This window comes from Patagioenas fasciata, chromosome 7 (genome assembly GCF_037038585.1).
Source record: "Patagioenas fasciata isolate bPatFas1 chromosome 7, bPatFas1.hap1, whole genome shotgun sequence".
Classification (NCBI taxonomy): Eukaryota; Metazoa; Chordata; class Aves; order Columbiformes; family Columbidae; genus Patagioenas; species Patagioenas fasciata.
Genome location: NC_092526.1, coordinates 4,513,077 through 4,528,152, shown reverse-complemented (window position 1 = coordinate 4,528,152; position 15,076 = coordinate 4,513,077). Strand labels below are relative to the sequence as shown.

Genomic DNA, 15,076 nt, shown 5'->3' with positions numbered 1-15,076 from the left:
ACTTATCACAACATTCTTCAAACACTTATCGCTATGCATTGCTGATAAAGGAGTTTTCATCCTATAACCACTAAAACTTTTCTTCTCAAAGCACAATATAAGCAGAAGCTTAGTTACTATTCACGTAACAGAATTACACAAGTTTTCAGAGCAGTTTACCAAAAATTTCAAAAATATATTCTTTCCCAAAGCAAAACAATACACTGCATTTGGAAGATGTTCGCTCCCAGTACTGAGTAACTCCTGTTATATACCTGAGGGGGTTTCTTAAGCAAACCAAATCTCCCCAGCAAATCTGAGCTGTAACGAGGCTGATAAAATCAGCTTCACACGTGTTTCAAAGGGAAAAAAGAAAAGCAAGAAATAAAGGTAGAGCCTTAATGTATCAACGGCTTCTTCTGACTCCACAGAGCACATTAAAAGAATAAAATGGAAAGTCTTGGCTATACATTAAGGCAATTCTTACACCCAAACAATCTGATAACATAACATTGTGTATCAAGCCATTTTTTCATAAATTATGATCTAAACAGAACACTAGTCAATTCACCAAAAAATATCAACGATATCCCTTTATTACAAATGATCCAAGTATCCCCCTTGAGGCTATGGCTATCAGAAAGCATTTAGTTAGCTCCCAAGCCAATATTTTAGTATCTGTTGTGTTATGAAACTCTAACACATTTTCAATAACTTTTAGCTTTGCTACACAGAGCAACAAACAATTTCCCAGAACCCTTTGGAAAATCTGACATGCGAAATGATTCTCTAGTCAACTTGTTTATTATGAGACTGAAAAAACCCTCCATATATCAGATCATTTGACCATCAGAGGGAATGGAAAAGTATTGGGAGCTTCAGGACAGATGGACGAACTTTGGGTCATATAAAATACTACCACGACTGCATTTGAAGAAAAATGTGAAAGTTTGTGAAAGCGCCCCGGGTGAAAATACTTTGTGTTGCTAAGAAACATCATCCCTGATGATGGATGAATTAAATTGTCTCAGTTAGGAGAGCCAACTCCAGGCATCCCTCGTTTATTAGTAGAATGTTGTCTTCTACTGGTAATTTATTTCAACGGCTACATACAAATAAAAAGCTTTACCTTTAAACGAAACTGAGAATTCCAAACTTGCATAATAAACGCCAGAAAACAGAACAGAGTTCACATCTTGAGCTGAATTTAATAACTACATTTTCAAAGTTTACATTTTTTAATGTAATATTAATACAGCCAAATGATTAAGAATTTATGTTAGGATGGTCTGCAATAAAATACACTGTTCAACTTCCAAAATCACTCTAGGTACAGTCGAGTGAAGAATAAAACTCTTTAAATATTTCTAAATACTGAACAACATCAATATTCAGGTAATCAAATTTTAAACATCACTGAGAGAACAGCGCATTCATTTGTCACGTATTGTTATGATGACACCAACATAAAAACTAAGCGTGAAGGAAATAATGCAAGCCACCTGCTTTTCTCATTTGGAAGTTGTCCTCATGTTTCATCTAGTTCCTCTGTTTAATGTATTACTTACAGGCTCTTTCTTCTGCAGAACATACTTGTGAACTTACAGCAGTGTATCTTTATGTCAGAAAGATGTGTTTTCTGTTGGACCCCCGCAGATCGTACCTGCTCCGCTTGCTGTGCCCTGCGTTAAGTCACATCCTCTCAAACAGGTTCTAGCTGGAGCAGATGAAGGCGGCTGCTTTGCCTCTTCCTGCAGGCTGCACAACGCGCCAGAGCAGCTCTCCTGAAAGGGGAAAGAAAAGCAAGGACATCTCACCTGGCACAGCCTTCAACAGCGGGACGCAAGAGCAGAGGCCAAGCACAGCAAGGGGGGAGCCCCAGCGTAAGCTGGAGAGTCCTGAGGACACAAAATAGATGTACGACTGCTGCTCAGGGATGATGGAAAACCACAGAATCACAGGATGTCAGGGATTGGAAGGGACCTCAAAAGCTCATCCAGTGCAATCCCCCCATGGAGCAGGAACACCCAGCTGAGGTTCCACAGGAAGGTGTCCAGGCGGGTTTGAATGTCTGCAGAGAAGGAGACTCCACAGCCTCCCTGGGCAGCCTGGGCCAGGCTCTGACACCCTCACCGGGAACAAGTTTCTTCTCAAATTTAAGTGGAACCTCCTGTGTTCCAGTTTGTACCCATTGCCCCTTGTCCTGTCATTGGTTGTCACCCAGAAGAGCCTGGCTCCATCCTCCTGACACTCACCCTTTACATATTTGTAAACATTAATAAGGTCACCCCTCAGTCTCCTCTTCTCCAGTTCCAGAGCCCCAGCTCCCTCAGCCTTTCCTCACACGGGAGATGCTCCACTCCCTTCAGCATCTTGGTGGCTGCGCTGGACTCTCTCCAGCAGTTCCCTGTCCTTCTGGAACTGAGGGGCCACAACTGGACACAATATTCCAGGTGTGGTCTCCCCAGGGCAGAGCAGAGGGGCAGGAGAACCTCTCTGACCTACTGACCACCCCCTTCTAACCCACCCCAGGTACCATTGGCCTTCCTGGCCACAGGGGCCCAGTGCTGGCTCATGGGCACCCTGATGTCCCCAGGACCCCCATGTCCCTTTCCCCTACACTGCTCTCTAATAGGTCATTCCCCAACTTACACTGGAACCAGGGTTGTTCCCACCCAGATGCAAGACTCTACTCTCAGAGTTTGTTTAATAACCCCGAGAGGTACACGCAGAATTTTACATCACTCAGAAGCCAACATGGTTGCTATGCTGAGAATAAACCAAAGGCAAAGGCCTATTTTGTAATAATACCATGGGGTAAAGGGGAGAATCATTAAAGAAAGAGAATTTTCATTTGTCAGATAGCAAAGCTTTGAGGGTTTTCTTCCTGTTAGCCTAGATTGTGTTCGAATGAAGATCCCAAGTCAGATGTCCCAAGTTTTAGCACTGGAGAGTTCAATTTAAGGAAGAAGGCAAAAAAAAAAACCCTCTATAAACTGTTCTTTGGATCCCATCACAGCTTCCAAGTCAGAAATTACCGCACACAGTTACACGCTGAGGCCACACACTCATCTAGTCAACACCCAGAGGCAACCATAGAGGCTCTTTCTCCCAAAGAACGCTACCATGGAGAAGAGTTACCACCGGAGAGCCCAAGAAGATGTATGTAATAATGATACCAATTTGGCTGCACTATAGGAGATGTGCTTCCTGTGGGCCTCATAAGGAGGAGCTTTCCAATCGAAGCAGAAGCATTTCAAAACCTCAAAGGACACGTCTTATCTGCTACACTCCTGCTTCCGGAATGCCAGAAATCCTGAAGACAGAAGGCAGATGAGACTGCAGCTTTCCTGGGCACAGATGTTGCAATCGCAGCTGCCTTAACCATAAGCCAAGGCCCTTGGCGCTTTCTGACTCCACTAGCATCTCTTAGTTACTTTGGGTTTGGAAACCAGCGCAGATAAAATAAAGTTTCTGGTGACATCAGGTATACTAAAACACTAACATAAAAGAAAAAGGTCTGCAGGTTATGTTCCAAGCAAATACCATGAAATAAAGGCTTTTGAAGCAGAGATGCCCTTTCTTCCCCTCCTCTACATAGAATCATAGAATGTCCTGAGTTGAAGGGACCCACAAGAATCATAGAGTCCCACTCCTGTCCCTGCACAGGACACCCCCACAGGTCACACCATTTGTCTGAGGACATTGTCCAGTCTCTTCTTGAACACTGTCAGGTTGGGGCTGTGACACCTCCCTGGGAGCCTGTTCAGTGTCCAGCACCTCTGGGTGAAGAACCTTTTCCTAATATCCAACCTAAACCTCGCCGGCACATCTTCCTGCCATTCCCTCAGGTTCTGTCACGGGTCACTAAAGAGAAGAGCTCAGCACCTGCCCCTCCTCCTCCCCTTGTGATGAAGCTGTGGACCATGAGGTCTCCCCTCAGTCTCCTCTTCTCCAGGCTGAACAAACCAAGTGACTTCAGCCACCCCTCATATGGTCTCTGCTCCAAACCCTTCACCAACTTTGTGGTCTCCCTCTGGACACTCTCCAGTCGCTTTATATCCTTTTTATGTCTTGCTTCAGACTCCTGTGCTTACAGAGACAGCAACATTCACCACTGGAAGCTCACGAGATGCTGCAGACAGGACTTGAAGAGACGGGAAGAACTCCTGTCAGCCTCAGCTGAAGCTGCAAGTGCCTTGTTTCTCAGGAGGGAAGCAGCTTAATGGCTAAATCCAACTGGGTAATGCTAGGCTGCCACACATTGTTATGTCTATCCATGAACACCAACACTGGGAGCTGCAATGCCTTCAGCCAAAAAAAATAAACCCTTGGCTCAGATGAGCTCATTCAGGGCACGAGAGGTACATGATTCACAAAATAATAGTGACTTCAAATAATGAGATCTGTTTGATCAAAGTTTTCTTTTTTTAAAGCATTGATCTAGCAGCCATGAAGAATGACAGCATCTCAAGTTGCTCAGAGAACTGTGCAAGTGTATGTTTATCTAATCAATTACAGGTGATTTTTGCACATCACTCTGATGAACTGAACCACCACTGCTACAAGAGATCCAACTTAATTTATCCAGTTTGAGGCTCTCCAGTATAGGACAGACAGACCCAAGCAAGATCAGCAAACGGCCCCAAAAACAACCAAGGGGTCAGCGCACAACCCGTTCTGTGACTCCATCACCAAAGGTCGGGTCTGCATCAAGGTACAGGTTAGCAGGACTCCAACTATAAGCAGTTTTTTCCTCGTGGGTTTCACATCATAATGCAAACAGCATTTTCAGTGAGGATTATTTAATGTTTTCATTTATTACTTGGATGATAAACAATGTGCTTGTGAAATTTTGTAGTTGCCTAAGAAGGGCTGCAAGCATTCCGGGAAGCGGAGTTGGAATCGAAAATATAGGACTAAGTGATTAACGGCAGAACTGAAAGTGGGGTTTTAATACCAATTGGAAAGCAAAAAGTGAAAAATTAATTTGAATTTGTATTAACAGGAGCATCACATGCAAAAGATGGTAAGACTTATTCTGTTCATCACTGATAACGACTAAGGTTGTACATTATGTTCAGTTCTGGATACACAGATGTCAGAAACCCAGAAAAAGCTCAGAAGAAAACCTAAGTCATTAGGGAAAGTTAAATGGACTCACTGAGTATAGGAATAAGGATGAGTTAAGAAAGAGGGTGCAGGCTTTAAAACAGGTTAACAGCAGGTAAAAAAAATGATGTTCATGTCCTACTACTATAATATCTACTGCAGGGGAGGAAAAAGAAACACACATACCATCCCAAACAGAAGCTTAACAGGTAAGGAAAAAAATTAGACCAGTATTAGAAGAAACATGCTATCTCAAGGCATAGTTAAACAATGGATTAAGTTATGGAGGGGTTACACCAGTCTTCAGTGATTGTTTTTAAGCCTTGGTTAGATGAACATGTCAGAAACCATCTATACGCATCTGTATGGCTTTACAATGAACACTACATGCTCACCGTAGAGTACAGGGCCTCAGCGTAGCGCAGGCGACCTCCAGAGAGCTGCATTTTCTTTTCTAAACCTAAAGGCTGTAAGAGTTTAGGCTCCTGCCAAGCAAACCAGCAGGTGACTTGACTGCTCCTCAGAGCTCCAAGCGGGCTTTTGATATCTCTTTTTTCTAAATAGCCAAGGCAGCCTGTGATTGACAATTTTATACCACATCAAGCATGCTACCTTAAATATGAAGTACTTTGAATGGTTCACCGGGGAAATAAAGTCAAAGTACAGAGAAGGCAACAGCAACCAGTCCCAGGAATCCAGTCCTGAGAAGGAAATCAAACCTGCCCGAGCAGGCGAGGACGCTCATTGCACCAGTCCCTAGAAATACAGGTAGTTACGTTTATTTCTAGCACCCGCAATAAATACACCTTAATAAAAAGAAGCATTTAACGAAGTATTTAAAGAAATAAGGAGGGAAGGTTTGATGTCTCTAAGCTTATTTTCACAGCAGTATGAAAGGAAATGAGGTAGAGTCAGAGCTAATTCTCCTTATATAATTTCACATGGAATGATTAGTTCTGCCCCAACAGTAACAGCTTTCCAGAGGGTCCGACTTGTCGCCAAGATTGCACACAGATGCTCTAAGCGCAGCTTCCCCATCCTCCGATGACAACCAACTTAAAAGGCCAATATAATAGTCATTTTACTATAGAATGAAATTCACAGCATGCACGGTAAAATAATGTCACAGCTACCACGAAACCGCACTTGCAGGTTGGGGGTTGCGACTTTTAAAAGTTTAATCGTGAAACAGATTTGAAAGGAGGAAGATGCAAAGCAGATTTCTGCTTTAGCCACGTCCTGTGGTCCTTTAGGATGCTTAAGAGCAACAGAAGCTGCTGGACAAGGAGAGGGCAGAAGACACACAGGAGCATTTGTCTCACATGCCCCTGATTTACTCTTTTAAAAGGCAGATTTTCAATTATTATTGAGCTGAATGCCCCCACCTCTTAAGCCTGATTAGGAAAGACATTCCACATGCACAAGGTGGTGGAATTCGTAAGGCACCTGGGTCACTTCTGGGTGAAATACCAATTACTGGTAAATCATCTCCATAAAGCCAACCAAAAAAATCCCAAACCTTTAAGAGACATCACTGAGCACATCACACAGACAATCCTAAAACCCCCCACAAAAACTTGTGATAGGTATTAGTACTTTTATAAAGCATTGGAGTATTTGGTATTTAATCCTTGAATAGACACTAGCAGAAAAGCTATATTCAATGGCAGAATTGCTAACCCCAAGTTCCAGCTCAGCTACTACTGTTCCTTTAAAAAACAATATGTATATACGCATATATAAATATATGTTTTTTCAGGGACAGATAGCCTCCCTTAGCAAATTTAGCTATGAAAAACCTAAAAGAAGAGTATACCAAATAACATTGTAAAACAAATGGTTTTGATAATAAGTGCAAAATAGATATAGATTTCTTACAAAAGACCTACAGGTTAAATACAAAGCACGCTCTTAGTTGTAGGCACAAGAACAACCAATTTTTTATGCCTTGTCCAAAATAATGACTAATTAGACCAGCACCACCGTACAGTCATTTCCATAAATCCCATCTTTACATTTAAATCACAACAAAAGAAAACTGACTTAACGAGAAATACGCTTTTATTATCGTTAAGTTTTCTTAAAGTAAGAGTAGGACAAATATATTCTCTAAAGTCAACAAGATGATGTTATTGTTTATTTGGAGAACTTGGAATTAATCTCAAACCACACATGAAGTTTTACCCAGAAATGTACTGGTTTAAACAGCAATTCAATAGACAAGACAAGGCGAACGGCAAAACTTTTAACTAGGATATTGCAAATCACAGAATATTGCTGGATCACTTATTCTGCAAAGTCATTTTATAACGGATTCCCTTTGTAAACTTTGAAAACAACCGGAGTATAAAAGATACAATGTGACCAACTACTTGTGGAATTTTTGTTTTCTGGAATATTTGTATGTAAATATTGCAGCAGGAAGATGTACATGAAATATGACGCTGAGCATCAGATGAAATGAGGGTCTGTACTTGGATTAAGATTCTAGTTTTTAAATGATGGAAATGATGGTGCTTCTGAAAAAACACTTGTTTTAATGACACGTACCAGGCAAGATATTTCTAATTAAAAAAAAATAATTTTCACAATGCAACATGGATGTTAATCCTATTTTATTTACAAAGGTGTCAGTAAATAAACCAATAAGAAAACAGAAAAAAGATTTACATTGTCAAATAATCCAAGATAATGTCATTAACACCCAACTCACCAGCATTTGTTTTCCCCCTTCAAACCAATCTGGAAAGAACAGGAAGATAATATTTTTCTAAGAGTTAGTCTTAGAAATGGAACTATTGTCACTGCTTTTTCTCCCAAATATTCTGCCCCTACAGTCACGTACCATCATTGCTCAAGCTAAATCACTCCATTTTGGTTTTTCTGCATTCCCAAACATTTACTCTTGCACATGTGCACAACGTCTTGTGATGTTCTGGAACTTCTTCAGTAGAATGGCTTTATAGCAGTTCTGTTTCTATTCCATACGTCCCATTAAGCTTTAGGAGGACAAAGCTAAAACCTCAGTTCTCTGAAGAAGCAGCTTCTCTTTGTCTTTTCAGATTGAGAAAAATACCAAACGGCAACAGCAAGGTCTCCATCCTTCATCCCATCACACTCGACCACCAAATTCTGCCATGGTAACATCCATCATGGAACATCAACTCAGCAAATCTTCCATCCCAGAGAAGAAATATAAGACTGCATCATATTAAGTCTGAATCCAACTACTTAGGCATGAACTTAAGGGACATGTTGAGTTTCTTGCTTGTTCTTCCCCCCTCAACAGCAGCTTCTAATAAGGACTATAAAAGAAATTTTGCCCTCTGGATGGCAGTTTATGCATCAAGACCACAATCCCCGCAAGTTCGCTGTTGCCAGAGGCATGGCCATATTAACCTTTTTAAGGATCGCTGTTGTATTTCCACAGAGAAAACATCCCCCCGGTGTTTATGGCAATATTATGTTTGTACCACTGAGCACCAGTAACACAGACAACCTGTTGCACAAACAAGGCATGTGACTGCCCCAAAATAATCTTGGACCGAAACACTATGCAAAGCCAGACGGGTCACACTGTTGTATAGACACAATCCATAAAGATGTTTTCAGATGTAAAGCTGCTTGAATTTCTCTTTTGCTTCTCAAAATAACATTGTTTTTATTAATTTTTAATAACAAATCCACAAAATTAAGGTATGAAGGGGATATTAAATCCAATTGCATCCAAAGTGCCAGCTAGAAAACTTCTGCTAATCACATGTTAAATTTTGCACATATGTTTGATTATAGGTAAGCCTACACACACGCAAATATTTAAATCAAAGTTGCTTATACAGCACTAACTTTGGGATTTCTGTGTCTAAACTGTTTGTGTTCTTTCTGTGTTTTAACCCTGATGAATAATTATTCAGGGGAAAAAAAATAAACCATGGCCTGGCCTTGCCTGCTTTCTTCCATGTCCTGCATTTCATCATCAATTTTACATATTTCATTGTTAATTTTAGACATTGCTCCAGCTCTCATTTGGACATCAAAGAGCTACTCATACCCAAAATACCAGCAATCTGAAATACTGGCTTCCCTACTTATTTTCATTTATAACTTGAAAAGATCTTTGATTTCTTGCCTACAGGAAATACTGTGGATCAAAAAAAAAAAAGCCCAGCATACATATATGCTCCTATATATACATATACATGGGGTCCAAGATTTAGGATAATAGAGACATGGTTTTCAGATTTAGATTTCATATTCTCTGACTGGTGCTTCACACATTTATTTTTACTTTCACATCTGACGTGCAGCAATATGGCTCGCTAAGGTGTACGTCTAAGACATACTTTGATATAGATCTATTTAGAAGTGAAATTCACACTGGGATCCGTGTCCTTACAGCACTAAGGCTGCTTCACCACTGCTAAACCGCACCACTTACTGATGGCTGGGGGCAGGCAGCCTCTCCAGAGCCCCTCGTTAACAATTCTGCCACCGCAGATTAAGATGATTTTCCTACTTCAGAAACTTGGTAGAGAACCTTTCTCACATACAACTGGAAAAAAATGAAATAAAAAAACCCACACAAGGTAGCCAACATATTTCTAAAACACCTGCTGAGGTTCCAAAGAACATTGCATATATATTTAGAGTTTGTTCTCCACCTTGGTAATTTTTTTTAAATTAGCAATGTTAGTAAGTTATACAACTAGGCCCAGACAAATGAGATACTCTCCGCAAGTTTGCACATCGTTTGCCTTGTTTCTGTTACTACTCTCAACGCGTAATGGCTTGTGTCTTGTAATCAGTAGTACACAGGAGCACTCAAGTAGAGCATCAACATTAAGGTCCCATTATTTATACCAATATCACTAAAAATTTAACCTTAAAATATATTCACAGTGTATTTCCTTAGAACATAGGACCATATGCGTTATGTTTCTCCTGAGTGCACAATTCAGGATCCAGTTTATACAGAAACAGCAGTTCTTTAACTGGATTATTTAACCAGGTAAGACCTCAAGCCTCTGGCCAACACTCCTCTTTGCAACTAAAAGAGCCAACAGAAGAGAATATTCTACACTAAATATTTGCTCATCAACTACAGCAGGAGAAACATCTTCTCTTGACAACTCCCCCAATCTGAATATAGGACTGTATTGTATAAAAATATCCTGATCTTATGAAGCCAAACAATGCAGTACATAGACTTTATTTTCTATAAGCTGGATTCCAACTGGCCACACAAACAGTGAGGAACTGAAATAGAGCAAAAGCCTCTAAAACTACCAGCCTTCTCTACATCAGGAAACACTTGGTGTGATCACAGCTCACAGCAGCCATTCGGTTTTTGCCCAAGTAGTTTATTTCAAGAGCCCTGAAAGAAAGCACACCGGTAAAGTGCTGTTCTGATGATAAAAACCATCTACCTCGAAATTTTCACCAGGGCAGGATATTGGTCAGGGACCATAAACCTTCACTGCTCTGATCAAAACAGAAAATAACACAACTTCACACCATAGATTGGGTCAGAGGTGTAAAATGGTCAAGGCCTGCAGCTCTTTTGGCCATGGGCAACGTCAAATGCTGCAGTCATAGAGTGTACAGAACATTTATAAAAAGCTCAACCAGGAACTTTTTGTTTTCATATTCTCAAATTTTATTGAGCAGAAACGTTTGAGGATAGTTTATTACTTTTACCGGCCACTCTAAAATGGGCCTCCAGCCAAAACGGTCTTTAAAATATGCCTATATTTTAGTTTTAAAACATTAAGGAAGTTGTATAACTTTTACATTAGAGTCTAAGTGACTTCGCAGCCCAAGTGACACGTTTCAGCTGTAACGCAGGCACTTTGCAAGCTACGGGCACAGCTTTCGCAACAGCACCAGTTGCGCTTGATACCAATCCCAACACAGCAGAGGAATCCACGAGAGTTAATGATGGGGTGTTCGTAACTCACGGCGAATCCCAAAAGGCTGAAATTTGGGAGATGTTTGCCGGTATCGTGTTAGCGACTCACATGCCAAACTCCTTCCCTTGTTCAGGCTGAATTCTGGGGGACAAGACCAAAACGCCTACGTGCTGTTCTTGCCTTCGCGGGGCTTTGCTGCACTACTCCAAGCGAGAGAATCGAGAGCAGTTGTAACAATAGTCCCCTGCAATAATTCAAATTAATTAGCAGAATTTCGTACCATATTTGTTAAGCTCCAACACCCTGAGCTGGACAGCGGGTTTGTTTCCTTTCACCAGAGCTGTTGACCAGCCAACTAATACTGGGAAACTGCTCAGAAAGTTTGTCAAGACCGAGGTGTTGCACTACTGAGTCTCACCTTTTTTATATGTAGTCAGCATGTACCTCCAAGAAAAACAGCACCGTATTAAAAAAAAATCCTGCCCTTAATTGATTTATGCAATCTGGATTCACGGCATTTAAACTTTTGTCAGAAAGTGTTCTTCCAATGTATTTTACTATGCCTGGACTTGCAAGAAGAGAAAAAAAAATATTAAGCAAGAAGAATACACTCTACATTAGGTCTTGAAAGCTCCAATTAAAATTCAATATTATACTTTGTATGGAGGCTCTTTACATGAAAATCCTGTCATGGTTAAGATTTAAGGTTAACCAGGTTAATAGAGTCCAATAAAATAGCTCTATTTAATTATACCAAACCATTGTTATAATCCACTACTTGCCTTTACCTGACTATCGGGCTGAACTCTGAATCATGGTAACGCACACCCAACTCCTCATCGGGCAGAAAATCCTCCCCTAAACTGAGCTTCAAACTCTTTCCCCTGCTTCTTCAAAGAAGTGCGTGCATTTGCACCTCACACGGGTTCTTTCCCCCAGTCTGCAGCTCCAATGCTCACACAGTCATGTGTTAAAAGATTTGTGCAGACCTGCCAAGTCTCATTCGCCCCAGACACACTTTCCTTAAAGTTGGGATTCGTTTGCAAAGTGCACTTGGAGCAGCTCCTCTATATGAAGCGTGCTGTCACATGGCATTTTCAGCTTAAAATGGGAAAAACAAGAACCTAAAAATCTATAGATTTTGCAAAACTCTTTTTTTTTTTTTCCCTTGGTCTATAAAGCATGACACTATGTTACCACAAAGGCTACAATTCCCCCTAACACTTTTACCAGTTTATTTATATTACCGACCAGTTTATTTATATTACCCGCTATTTATGCATATTAACGTTTTAACTGTGCTATGGTGACACTTGGAATGAAACTGCGTTCTAATTTTTCAGCTCTTTCCATAACTGCTCACAAAAAAAATTAAAAAAAGGCCCCTGCCCCACACAGTTTGTATTAAAAACCAAAATAAAATATGACTGCGTTTAGAAAACAACACACAGAGGCATTTTAAACGCTCAAGGACTCGGTGGCTGAGGCCTGGCAGCGGTTCCCCCGCAGCCACCTGTCCCAGGCCGGGCCCAGGGGAGCCGGGCTCAGGGGAGCCAGGCCCAGCCAGGCCGCGCTTCCCTCCCCGGCTTCCCCAGGCCCTGCAGTCCCGGGGGAAGGAGCCGGGGGGTGCCGGCAAGGCCCTGCCCGCCTCTCCCGGCCCCGGCAGCCATGTTAGCGCCGCCGGGGAAGCGGCAGCACCCGGTGCCGGCTGGCTGCTCCCCGGGGAACAGCCCCTTCCCGCCGGGGCCACATGAGGGGGAGCCAGAGCGCCCGCTGCCCCCGCCCGCGCCGCGGAGTCAGGCGGAGCGCAACCCCGGCTGCCCTCGCCTCCCCGTCCCCGAGCGCGGCTCGCCGGGCCGGCTCCCCCTCCCCTCTCCTCTCTTCTCCTCCCGCGGAGCGTCAGACAACCGCCGGCCCTCACCCCGTGCTCCTCGCCCGGCCCCGGCCCGAGCGCCCGCCCCGCCGCTCCGCGCTGACCCCTTCCCTCCCTCCTCCCTCCCGCCTCAGGCGGCCCCGCTCCGTACCCCACCCAGGGAGCTCACCTCCTCCTCGCTCCCGCCTGGAGACCGTCGGCACCGACGCGCCGGCGTCCCCGGCCCCTCCCTCCCTCCCCTCAGCGCAGCAGAGCCGGCCTCCCCCACCCCCGCCGCCCGCCGGGCCCCCTCCTTCCTCCGCCCGCCGCCCCGGGCCGGGCCGGGCCCCGCCGCCCACCCCCCGGAGCCACCCCGGCCCGGGCAGCCCCTTCTGCGGGGAAAGGTGGGGGGGGCAGCTCCTTGGGATGGGCTGCTGGAGCAGGAAATTAAAAAAAATAAAATAAAATTTTAAAATGAAAGAAAAATTGCGCGGAGCCGAAGTGCTGGGAAGGGAAACAAACCGTTTGCTGCGGTGGCCGCGGAGCAGGGGCTGAGGCCGTGAGGAGGAGCTCAGGGGTGGCGGGAGGAATGGAAAACAAGGGACTATAAAACAGGTGGACTGAGGAAGAAGGGGAGAAATTAAAAAAGAAAAGAAAAGGAGAGGTAATCAGCGCTCTTACCGGTTTATATAGTAAGTAGGAGGGGGGTGTGTGTGTTTTTCGGTTGTTTTTTTTCTGATAGATCAATAGTTTTCAGGTGTGTAACTCCTGGGCGAGGCTGGGCAGGTGTTGCTGTTACAGCCCGATTTGGGAACCCCCTTCCCCGGCCACGGTGAATCGCAAACCCCTCCAGCAAACCTTGCCAGGGGAGGTGTGTTTGTCAGGCTGATTTAACTTAGCGTGGTGTGATCTTTGGTATGTAGAGGTAAACCGATTTTTTAATATTTATCTTTTAGTAGGAAATCAAAATGAGTAATACCTGACAAAGCAAAACTTCCCAATAGTGCAACTGTGAGAAGCAGCAAGTCCAGTAACTTGAGGAATTATACATTTTTTTCCCGCTCTGGCTAATCAGTGATTATGAAAGAGTGACGAGAAGGCTGATTTGCATGAGAAATACACTTAGGATAATGCAGAGATTTGTTTCACAATTTTCCAGGTTCAAAAAGCTCACTAAAGTTGTTTTCCAATAGTTTTCCACTCTCCTGCCCCCCTGAATTCCCAGTACTGTGAAGCCATGGAAATGCCAAAATGTCACAAGGCAGGCAGCTCTTCCTGTTATTTTCTTACCTAGGCAGAAGTGGTAAGACCCAAAAATCTTTTAATATTTATCACTCACTTTAGAAATAATTGTATAAATACGATATTTCATCATTCAGACATCGTCAGACAGGGTGAGAGATGAGGAGACCTTCAGTTCGACTGCATAATTCGCCCCCGGTGTGTGCTGGAACACGAACAGGATGTTTTATCCCCAATTTATGGATAGAAAAATTGAGGCTAGGAAGCGAAGGCATTCATTTCCAAGCGTAGAAGTGCTCATTTGTAAGCAGGCAATTTAGGCTTGAACTTTTTTTTCCCCCTTTTTTAAGGAAAAGCACCGTGTATATACAGTTCCCATTGAAATTACACTTGAGGCACCCAAGCAGAAAGACTTTGGCCATACTCTTTTGGGGTCCCACAGCCCTAATCCCATGTTCTAATTGGCCAGTAATCTGTGGACAGATATTGTAACAGTTCCTTTGGAATATTTTTCTACTTCTCACTCATTTGCATACTAATGGCATAAAAATAGGCACTTCCTGCCAGTAATTAGTTGGAGCCCAGAATTTAAAGAAAGAAAAAGGCCACAGCATTATGGTAGACGGGTGGTACTGAGGAAGCTGCAAAAAAGAGTCACTTCTCTGGCGCTCAGAGAGTGCCTCTAATTTGGAGTTCAAGGCTGGCAACTCCGTTACCTCTGTGTGACAGGGATTAACTGTTTGCTTGGCCTAATAACTTTGCCTCTAATGAGCCCCTCCAACTTTTTCCATGGCAAATCACTCGATCTGTCCCACACCCAGTCTTGCCGCTGCAAAGGTTTTTCATTTTTTTTTATTTCTTTAATTTTTTGGGCCTTTTTTTCCCGGAAAGAATAATGCTAGCGATGAAGTCTACACCATGAGCGGAGTTCCTCGTGGAGCACCGTGACTCAGACCGGCACAGAGCCTGCTCAAGGGTTCTT

The 15,076-nt window shown here is 43.2% G+C and overlaps 1 protein-coding gene and 1 long non-coding RNA gene across 35 annotated transcripts in view; one reads left to right on the top strand and one right to left on the bottom strand.

Moving 5' to 3' along the window:
• Positions 1-13,395, bottom strand: part of GTDC1 (glycosyltransferase like domain containing 1) — a 200,961-nt gene extending 187,566 nt beyond the window's left edge. For 25 of the 32 annotated variants that reach the window (XR_011739926.1, XR_011739927.1, XM_071810713.1 and 22 more), the window contains exons 1-2: positions 13,043-13,100; positions 1,643-1,763 (exon numbers count right to left, since the gene is read on the bottom strand). The gene's annotated coding sequence lies outside the window, so the exon portion shown is untranslated. The other 7 variants (XM_071810691.1, XM_071810699.1, XM_071810704.1 and 4 more) reach the window with 7 other exon arrangements.
• Positions 13,101-15,076, top strand: part of LOC139828390 (uncharacterized) — a 30,784-nt gene continuing 28,808 nt past the window's right edge. For 2 of the 3 annotated variants that reach the window (XR_011739930.1, XR_011739928.1), the window contains exon 1: positions 13,102-13,516. This is a non-coding gene — a long non-coding RNA (uncharacterized lncRNA). Of the gene's footprint in view, positions 13,545-15,076 lie in introns of all 3 variants that reach the window. The other variant, XR_011739929.1, reaches the window with a different exon arrangement.